Here is an 11340-nt window from a genome sequence, read left to right on the forward strand (position 1 = left end):
CTCAGCGATGGCTTTTATTGCTGTCGCAGATATAGAGACTAGAGGATTAGCAGACTGAGCTGCTGAGGATTGAGGATTTATCAGCTTGGAGTTTTCGGGTATAATTTATACCCTAACTGTAAATATTTCTTTTGATGTGTGTATTGCACATAAATCTATGGACATGTAAATTTGGTCTTGAGCAGTTTGTACAAAGTTTGTATAAAGTTGTAATAAAATTTAGTGAAATTTTCATACTGTAGATTTTGGTATGATGTATATATATATATAGTTTGTTGTCTTCAATGAATGGAAATGTTTTATTTTAATTGGAATGAGATTGATGGATATTATTTTACTGATGATTGAACTTTGAGATTTGAGAAATTGTTGAGATTGATTGTGAAATTAAAGTAGTGGTTAAGAAAATTTTTGAAAGTGCTTTATACAGGTATTTGAAGAACTGTTTTCTAAAAATATAGATGGAACTCTGTCAAAATTTTTATAAAATTTGCGGAAAAATAAAATGGCCAAAAGTTTTAACTGGTTTTTAATTTCAATTAAATGTTTTAAACACCTATTAGAAAACACTCACCACTTAACAAAAGTAAGAAAATTGTTTTAAAATCCCTTGTAGAGTACTTAATGAGTTATCGGTAGGTGAAGTTCGATAGTTCATTAGGTATTCTACAGGATCATGTTATGCCTTACATAGGGGTAAGGTGTGACATATGCTGTAAGCTACAAATTACAATACCAACTTGGGACTATTGTGTAGAGCTACGTATTTTCGATAGTAAATCGAGATAAGGATAAGATTTTAGAGCTAGCTCTAGTAAGACAGACTAAAGAGAAAGTGAAGTACTATAACACGAAAAAGCAAAGAGACATGGAGATAGTGGTTTCTCGATTATTTACACTGGATAAATTTCGAGGACAAAATTTTTATTTAGAGGAGAAGAATTGTAACACTATCACCGTAGATAGTCCGGACGTTCTACTGTTTCGATGACTAATGTTTGTTCGGACAGTCAGAATATCTAGAACTACACTTAAACTAGAGTGAGGGGACATAAATTAATGAAATAAAGACCAAGAAAAATTAAGAGAAAATAAAATAAATGAAATGTAACTAGGTGTTTCGCTGGTTTTACAACCCCGCAAGTGCACGGATCGCTAAAAGTAATGAAGTAGTGAGTAAAGTATCGTCCCATGAGGAATGTGATTAGTAAGTACCAATCTACACAGTAATCTTGGCTATCTAGGCAGTCAAATATAATGGGGAAGTGAAATTTGTCTATTCTGAAAGCTGGGATAAAAAGGATAATAAGTCTAAATTGGATAATCTATTTTGAAATTATTCTGAAATTAAGATTTCACACTTGAATCTCACTATGGATGTGACTTCATTTATTCATTGGATTGAGAATCGGTTGCCTTGATGGAAATTAATCCTAAGAAATCTTAGGTCCTCTCTCAAGGCACCCAAGGTGTGTTTGAATCAACCTAAACCCTACTTTCATGGTGATAAAATTAATTAAAACTCCTTAAGTTCTTTGATTAATTTTGAAACTCCATAAAGGTTATTAGCCTATCTCTAGGTCAGATTTTCTAGGTTTAAAATCTTGATTTTCTAATATTAATCTTCACCTTTTAGTCCTTCGATTAATATCTATAATCAATACTAGGTGGGTACCAACACATAGCATGCATTAAGATCACAAGAAATTAAATCAAGGAACAAATCTCAAATCCAATAAATAAAATTTAATGTTTATCCATAATAATGATTACAAGCATTACTGTCCCAATTCCAGAATATGAAAGTTACTCACTCATGGTGAGTTCAGCAAACATAATAAAAATGAAGTAAAGATTAATAAAAATCCATTTAAGGAAATGGAATGAAAGAACCGAATAGGGTTTGCAGCTTTGATTTTGTGGAACTTCGGCTGAAAAACTCCTCCTTGATACTGATATTCTTCTCCCCAAGACGGCTGAAGAGAGTGCAGGAGCGAGCACTCTTCTGAAAATTCTATAAAGCTCTGTAAAAAGATTGATCCCACTTTTCTTGATATTTTCTACTTTTATTTATAATAGCTGTTCTAGGGTTAGGTCATTTTGAGTCCAAAAAGCCTTAGGAGTCTATTTTGATTGTGTAAACAAGAGTAGGAATTTGGGTTAGGAAACTGGCTGCCGCATGATACACGGCCCATGTGTCACTACACGGCCCCGAGCCATGTAATTTACTAGAGCAGAATAGTGGAGTCTTGCATTGGCACAGAGGTTTACACGAGTCTGCGTTGGCTACATGGGCCTGGTTACACGACCTGTGTACTTTTATTCTCAGAAAATTCTTCAAGCTTGTGCCCTGCAGAGACTTACACGAGCCTCTACAGATTACACGGGTCCAATTACACGACTTGTGTACTTTTGTTCCTCCATTGGCTCTCTGGCTTTCATCTGGCAGAAGGTTGCACAGGTCTGTGGCTTTGCTTGCATGACCCGTGTAAGGTGTATCAGCAGCTTTTCACAATCCTTTGGCCTTTCCAAGTTTCCTTCCGGACTCCTATGCCCTAGGGCTTCACCATAACACTTAAAATACTACAGAAATATGGAATTTAGAGCGTGGTAATAGAAATTATAAAAACTAATGAAATCAACTACTATGCATGAGATTACTTATCTAAATGCTATGAGATAGTATACAAATGTGCTTAAAAACATCTATATAATACAAGTGTATCAAATGCCCCCAAACTCAAACTTTTGCTTGTTCTCAAGCAAAACAAGACTTTGTTTTATAATGCACTTTAGGGAAAAACTCAGGAATATAACCAACAATTCAATAAGCGCATAATTGAACTCCTCTAATCCTTCATACCATTTACCCTCTTTCAAGGCATAAGGGTTCTAATAGGTGCCTATTTGGAACTTTGCCTCCTTTTATGGTGTTTTAACTAGTTATTCCTCTATGCAAGGCTATTAATAAGTCACAAATAACTTGTTTTATTAGGATAAATTTGAGAAACACTTACTCCTCTAAATTTGCCTCTATTATGGATAATTGTAGTGAGTTTAATTTAATTCCAACTCTATAGGCATATCTCAATTCTCTATCTCTACTAATGTAGCATACTTTTCAAAAGATCAAAAGGTCTTTAAAAGGGTTGTAATGGGGCTAAAGGGATAATGACTTGGTTGTCAATGAAAGGTTTTTAGGGAATGCAAATATGAGGGTAGCATGTGTGTATAAAATATCAAGTATACTAAGTTTATTATACTGATTTTGTATGGACAGGAAGGGCTTTTGGTTTCTTATAGTGCCAAGCATGCTTTCATGATACTTATCTTGGGACTTTTTTTCCCTTTTGCTCTTTTTTCTCTCTCTCTCTTTTTTTTTTATGTGTATGTCCCTTTGTCCTCTCCCCCAAACTCATTGCTTTTGCTGGGTTAGGAAGGTAGATTTTTCTTTGGTTTCAATTTCACACTTGCACTCTTTTTCGAGTTTTACATCCTCTCCTCATATTTTCTTTTGAACTTGATATACCTATCCATTATACATTAGGCTTCCTCAAAAAGGTGAGGTATGTGTTTAGGCTAGGGGCTAGGTCAATAATTGTAAGTAAATAAGAAAAATCATATAGGTAAAAATATAGGCTCAAGTTGGGTGCAAGGGACATATTGTGGCTAAGGGTGGCTAAGGCTTAATTAGGCTATATCAAAGAATGCCTTAATCATTTCTTCATCAAGCATTTGCTAGGATTTCGCCTTGATAGGTCCAAGAGATATATTCTAGAGCTGGTGAGGCATTTTCAGGTTTGTTTATATTTCAAGAAATTTCTCCTAACTTCACAAGTTTGATCTGACAAATTAATAGTTATGAAGGGATTTAACTAGTCTAGTTCCACTAAAAAGATTAGGGTTTTCATAGACAACATGTTAAAATCCCTTTTTGCCTATCCAAATTCATTCATTCCTCTATCCCGTGGAGTCCAATTATTAGCTTACTAGAAATTGGTTATAGTTCTAAGTTTCACAATTCAAAGTTCAAAAATTTCAAAAAATTTTCAAAATATTTTTTTGGAATTTTGATACACAAGAATAATATAGCTGAAATTAAGCAATGTAATGATATGCAAGACATAAAATGCACTTGTATCCCCCCAAACTCGAATCGGACATTGTCCTCAATGTCAACATAATATGCAAAATTAGAGAAAACTGTACAAAAATAATAAGAAAGCATATTATGTATTAAGCATGGAAAGGTTGGACAAAAAGCAAATAAAAGATACCTATGATTGCAATTTAGGACTAAGGTATGTAAGATTTTACAATAAAGAACCTATCCTATAGTCCTAGCTCTAAAAGGTCTCTGATGGTGATGATGGCGACGATGGCTCCTATTCATTGAGCCTATCCATTAGCATGTCCAGCTTATTGTGGGCTTCCTGGAGGCTATCCTCGATTGCTCGCATCTTATTATTGATGGTGGTCTCCATACGCTGTAGGTATGCAAGGACCGGGTCTGTGGGTGGTGGTGTGTATGGAGGCACTCAAGTGGGGGACTCATGAAAGAATGGCTCTTGGGCTTTCGCCTGTGGCTACGAGGTCTCGCCAGGTCTTTCTTGTGCTTCGTCTCTCTGAGGGATGGCATTCCCTTCGGCATCAAGCAGGTAGCAAGTGTTGCCGACCTTCTTACATATCCCCATGGATATGCAGACGGTTTGATCGATTTTTTATGTTCCGTTGATGGAGCACAGCCTGTGATGTCCTGGGATGAATCCGAAGTGGAGGGCGATGGTTGTGATGAGGCCACTAAGCACAATGTGCCCTGTGGGCTGGTGATAGAGGTGGCGAAGATGGTTGCAAAAAAAGAAGCCGATGCTGCAACTCTGTCCAGTCACCATACACTAAAGGAAAAATAGCTCGTTGGCATTTACTACACCTAGGCTATCACCATGGCCCATGATAGTGTGTGTGGCCAACTGGTGCATGTAGCGCAGAGCAGGGCTGCTAATGCCTGGAGATTTTGACATTTTAGAGTTGTAAGGCTCCGAGTTTAGGGCTATAGAACACCAGAAGTCAATGTTGTTGTAGAGCATGTAGTTCTGAGGGATCTCTTAATGGCCAGTGCTGTCGAAGCTGAAGATGGCATTGAACTCATCTACATTCATTACCCGGTCGACACCAAGGAGGTGAAATTCAATTCTGCCTCTATTTTCCCTATAGGTGGGCCATAAAGTGGCTGTGAAACTGCCCAAAAACTCCAATGTGGTGTCCCGATATGCGAGGAATTGAAGTTAGGCAAACCTTAACCACCCGATACTGTCAAGAAGTCCATTGATCTCGTCTTGCAGCCCGATTTGCTCCAATAGCACGAAATCCATGTATTTTGTGGAGATAATTTTCTGGGTGTGAAGCCGAATGCACATGGCCTTGTGGGCATCGTGACGGAATCCCTAAGAAATGGAGATTTTACATTGTGGAGCGGCTCGTGGCTGGAGTTTCAATGGGGTTAGTTGAGTGGGTTGTGGTTAGGGAAAGGTTGCCCTTGTTCTTGAGTGTTGGGGTGTCAGCTGAGGGGTAGAAGGCATGGAGTCATCTCCTTGGCTTGAGGAAGACCCCATTCTTCATGCAAATCATTTTATAGGAGCCATTGAGCAGTTTTGGGAAAGAGAAAACTAGGGTTTAGTAAAGGGAGAAGAGATTTGAGGGATTTTTATAGACTAGGAGGGGTGGAGAGGAAGGGTTTTTGAATGGGGAGCGATTTAAGAAAGAGAGGTGCATTTAAAGAGTCATTTGGACTCTTTGTTTCATGCCCCAAGAGTCGCGTCTGCGACATGATACACGGATTGTGTATCACTACACGGGTCCCGACATGTTGGGCCGTGTAATTTTCTGCCCGAAATTTCGTCACTTCTGCTGAGTTACACGGGCCGTGTAATTCAGTTCAGTGAGCCGTGTAACTTACTGCCCAAAATTTTGTTACTCACGCTGAGATGCATGGGCCATGTAAATTGGGTCAAGGACCTATGTAACTTACTGTCCTCCAAGTTACCTTGTTGATAATGTTACATGGATCATGCAATTTACCCGGGAGACCCGTGTAACTTCCTGTATCCTTTTTCTGGGTTCCAAAATATTACACAGGGCATGTAAATTATTACACGGGCCGTGTAATTTTCTAGCTTTTCTTTTCTCTCCTGTTTTAAGTTCTTGATTCACACTAGAGAATTCCTATTTATACGAATGAGATGAATGCAAGGATTAAGTGCATGGTTACTTCCCTGATTGTGTTCAAATTCCTCTAGTGTGGAGTTGACTTGATGTTTCCTCTCCTTTCTTGCTTCCAACTCCTTGCTTTTCCAGAAGGTCCTATAAAATGAAACACTAATGAATATAAAACAAAAATCAAAATAAGAAAGGGAAAGAAGAAAAGTTCAAAAAAATTTTAGGTTGCCTCCCAAAAAGCGCTTGTTTATGAGTCTTTAGTTGGACTTTGCTTTCATCTTTCATGGTCTGTTAGGAGGATTTTCAAAGGTGCAATTGACTCCCTTCTCTATGGGTTCTCCTTGAAAGTAAGGCTTCAGCCTCTACCCATTGACTTTAAATGCACCTGAGGTATCGCTCCACAGTTCTACTGCTCCATGCGAGAATACTTGGGTTACCTTAAAAGGTCCGAACCATCTCGATTTTAGCTTCCCTGGAAAGAGTTTCAATTTGAAGTTGAACAACAGGACAGGTTCCCCTTCTTTAATTTCCTTCCTTAATTTCCTTCCTTGAGATGTGCTTGTCATGCCATCTTTTAGTTTTATCTTTGAAGATCCTGCCATTTTCATATGCATCCTGTCTGATCTCTTCCAACTCATTGAGCTGTAGAAGTCTTTTTCCACTAGCAGCCTTGAGGTCAAAGTTCAGGGTCTGGATGGCCTAATAGGCTTTGTGTTCAAGTTTGATGGGTAGGTGGCAGGCCTTCCCATAGACCAATCGAAAGGGTGTTGTTCCAATGGGAGTTTTATATGCAGTGCAGTATGCCCACAATGCATCATTTAATTTCATGGCCCAATCTTTGAGCGATTGGCTGTTTTCTCAAGGATTTGTTTTAGCTTCCGATTTGAATTTTCCACTTGCCCGCTGGTCTAAGGATGGTAAGGTGTGGTTACCTTACGAGTCACCCCATACTTTTTTAATAGTGTTTCAAATTGTTAGTTACAGAAGTGACTTCCCCCATCGCTGATTATTGCTCGTGGTGTGCCAAATCTTGTGAAGATGCTTTTCTTAAGGAACTTTGTGACCACTCTAGCATTGTTAGTTGGCGTGGCTATTGCTTCTACCCATTTTGACACATAATCAACACCAACCAGAATATACTTGTTTCCATGGGAAGAGAGGAATGGACCCATGAAGTCTATCCCCCATACATCAAATAATTCTACCTCAATTATACCATTATAATAAATGGCATAGAGCTTTTTATCTTTTCTTTGCCTGAGCACCGCTCCAACTGTAAAGTTACTCGCATCACACATCACCTCGAATGGTAGCTCCCGATCTAGTGGTTGCATTATTAGTGCTGAGATCAGGGCTTCTTTGATCTTGTTAAAAGAGACAAGGCAATTTTCATCAAAATCAAAGGGAACATCTTGACTTAACAGGTTGGTAAGTGGCTTAGCTATTTTGAAAAAATCTTTAATGAATCTTCAGTAGAACCCTATATGTCCCAAAAAGCTTTGCACTCCATTGACTGATATTGGTGGTGACATGTTTTCAATGATCTCAACTTTTGCCTTATCAACCTCAATTCCTCTTTCTGATATCAAATGTCCTAGAACTATACCTTCCCTTACCATGAAGTGGCATTTTTCCCAATTTAGGACCAAGTTTGATTCTTCACATCTTTGCAACACCTTAGATAAATTAGCTAGGCAATCATCAAAAGTAGTTCCATAAACAAAAAAATCATCCATAAAAACTTCCATGATATTTTCAATATAATAAAAAAAATAGTCATCATGCATCTTTGGAAAGTGGCAGGGGCATTACAAAAATGAAAGGGCATCCTTCTATATGTAAAGGTTCCATAAGGGCAAGTGAATGTGGTCTTTTCTTGGTCTTCTGGGTGAATAGGAATTTGAAAGAATCCTAAGTACCCATCTAGATAACAGAAGTAAGAGTGTTTCGCTAACCTCTCTATCATTTGGTCAATAAAAGGGAGAGGAAAATGGTCTTTTCTGGTGGGACTGTTTAATTTCCTATAATCTATGCACATTCGCTAACCAATGACTGCCCTATTAGGGATCAGTTCATTGTTTGCATTTTGGATAACAGTTGTCCCACCCTTCTTAGGAACTATATGTACTGGACTAACCCATTTACTATTAGAAATTGGGTATATGATACCTGCATCTAATAGTTTCAAAATTTCTTTCTTGACTACTTCTTTCATGTTTGGGTTAAGTCTTTTTTGGTGCTCGATAGTGGGTTTACTATTTTTTTTCATAGGTATCCTATGCATGCAAATCATGGGGTTAATCCCTTTCAGGTCTTCTATTTTATACCCTATGGCCTTGTTATGGGTCCTAAGTTCTCTTAGCAATTTTTCCTCTTCTATCTTAGATAGGCTAGCATTGATTATAACAGGATATTTAGAGTTTGAGTCTAGAAATGCGTACCTTAGTAAGGAGGGGAGAGGTTTGGATTAAGTCTTTTTTGGTGCTCGATAGTGGGTTTACTATTTTCTTTCATAAGTATCCTATGCATGCAAATCATGGGGTTAATCCCTTTCAGGTCTTTTATTTTATTCCTTATGGCCTTGTTATGGGTCCTAAGTTCTCTTAGCAATTTTTCCTCTTCTATCTTAGATAGGCTAGCATTGATTATAATAGGATATTTAGAGTTTAAGTCCAGAAATGCATACCTTAGTAAGGAGGGGAGAGGTTTAAGCTCTACCTGTTCAGTGGTGCTCTCTGGTTTGCTTTTGGTTTGTTCCTCCTTCAACTTCTCTATCTCGAAAGCTTGAGCTAAGGGTAGGGGTGGATGAACTGCTAACTGTTGTGCACAGGCTGCTATTTATGTGTTTTCATTATTCGCTGTGTGGCTGTGCACAATGCATGCTTCAAGAGGATCTTTAGGATGTATCTTGTAAAATTCCTCTTCAACTTGTTTGTTAATTATGTCAACCTTAAAGCATTCGTCAAGTTCGAATTTGTGTTTCATTGTGTCGAACAAGTTGAATTCCACTTCTTCTTCTCCTACCTTGAGGGTTAGTCACCCATTTTTTATGTCTATGATTGCTCTGGTGGTTGCCAAGAATAGTCTTCCCAAGATGATAGGGATCTGAACATCTTCTTCCATCTTAAGGACAACAAAGTCTACTGGAATGAAGAATTTGCCCACTTTGATGGGGATGTTCTCAAGTATGCCCACAGGATATTTAACAGATTAATCAGACAATTGCAGTAAAATTGTTGTGGGCTTCAGTTCTCCGATCTCTAGCTTTTGGCATATTGATAGAGGCATTAAACTCACACTTGCCCCAAGATCGCAAAGAGCCTTGTCTATTTTCTTGTTGCCAATGAGGTAGTGTATGGAGAAGCTTCATGGATCTTTGAACTTTGGAGGCAGTTTGTTTTGCAATATGGCACTACATTCCTCTATTAGAGCAACTGTCTCATAGTCTTTCGATTTTCTTTTCTTTGACAGAATTTCCTTAAGAAATTTGGCATAGGATGGCATATGAGAGAGTGCTTCAGTGAAGGGAATATTGATATAAAGTTTTTGTAAAACTTTTAACAACTTCCCAAGCTGCTTGTCCAATTTGGCTTTCTGAAATCTCTGAGGAAAAGGTAGGGGAGGCTGGTATGGCTCTGGTAACTTCTTTTTCTTCCCTGCTTCCTCCACCTGATCTTTCTTGGCTTTTTCCTCCTTTTTCTCTGCTTGGTTTTTAGATTTTTCTGAGGTTTCCTCTGTCGGTTCTTCCTCTGGTTGTACTAGACTTCTCCCACTTCTCAATGTAACTACCTTACAATGCTCCCTTGGGTTCATCTCTGGTTGACTAGGCAGTTTACTAGCAGCCTTACTTGAAGAACTTGCTTGCTGAGCAATTTGATTCTCTAGCATCTTGTTATGTGTGGCAAGTTAGTCCATTCTGGAAGTCAGCTATTTAATCAATTCATTCTGTCGTTGTTGAGCTACTAGGAAACCTTCCATCATGGATTCCATGGTCATTTTCGGTTCAGGTTGCTAAGGTTGAGGAGGCGGTAGTGGCTGTGCAAAGTTTTAGCCTCTGTTCTAAAATCCAGGGGGTGCTGGTGGTTTGTACCCCTATTATTTGTTTATTGGCTGATTCTGTTGGTTTGACCATGAGAAATTTGAGTGGTTCCTCCATCCAGGGTTATATGTGTATGAATATGGATTATTGGGCTGCCTCTGGTTGAAGTTTTCCCTGTTATTAAGATAGTTCGTTTGTTCTATGGAGGGTTCATTGAAGCTATTGAATTCTGAGGTTGTATATCCTCCTCCATAGTCATCACAATGCTGGTTGATTGTACCAACTGCATTGGCTTGCATTATGTCGAGTCTCCTTATGAGCTTATCAAATTGAGCATTTATCATTCTTAGGGCATTCACTTCTAGGACCCTTGCTATTCTCCTTGCATTTCCCCTTTCATTTGACCATTTTCAGTTGTGATATGTGACCCTCTCTAGAAGTTCAAGTGCTTGTGTCACTATTTTCTCCATTAGGTCACCTTCTGTAGCCGAATCTACTGTGCTCCTTGTAGAGGGTATTAACCCATTATAAAAATTTTGCACTAGTAGCCAATCCTCTATGCCATGCTGTGGACATTCCCTCTGCTGGTCCTTATATCTTTCCCATGCATCACAGAGTGATTCACCTTCCTTTTGTCTGAAGGTGTTGAGCTTAAGCCTCAGTCTTACAGTCTTTGTAGGTGGGAAATACCTTGCTAGAAAGCTTACGAGAGGTTTTCCCAAGTGGTGAACGTTCCAGCTGGTTGAGAAAGTAACCACTTTCTTGCTCTGTCTCGAAGGGAGAATGGGAATGCTCTAAGTCTTATAGCTTAATTAGACATTCCATTCATCTTAAACATTTCACATAGGGCAAGAAAGCACTAGAGGTGATAGTGTGGATCTTCTGTTAGTGAACCTCCAAACCGGGTTTATTGAATCATTTGAAGTCATGCTGGTTTTAACTCAAAGTTGTTGGCTTCCATTATGGGTCTTGTGACACTAGGCTGAAATCCTTAAACAGATGGAGCTCTGTAGTCTTTCAAAAGTCTTGGCCTGTCATTATTATCAGCCATGGTTGGAATTTTAGGATTTTCTTGATCGTGCTTG

At 38.6% G+C, this 11340-nt stretch overlaps 1 non-coding gene across 1 annotated transcript; it reads left to right on the top strand.

The window, feature by feature from the left end:
- Nucleotides 1-10813: 10813 nt before the first annotated feature.
- On the top strand, nt 10814-10920 carry LOC131181104 (small nucleolar RNA R71). Its single transcript, XR_009149732.1, has one exon. It is a non-coding gene; the product is annotated as a small nucleolar RNA R71 (small nucleolar RNA).
- Nucleotides 10921-11340: the final 420 nt, after the last annotated feature.

This window comes from Hevea brasiliensis, chromosome 6 (assembly GCF_030052815.1).
Source record: "Hevea brasiliensis isolate MT/VB/25A 57/8 chromosome 6, ASM3005281v1, whole genome shotgun sequence".
Lineage (NCBI taxonomy): Eukaryota > Viridiplantae > Streptophyta > Magnoliopsida > Malpighiales > Euphorbiaceae > Hevea > Hevea brasiliensis.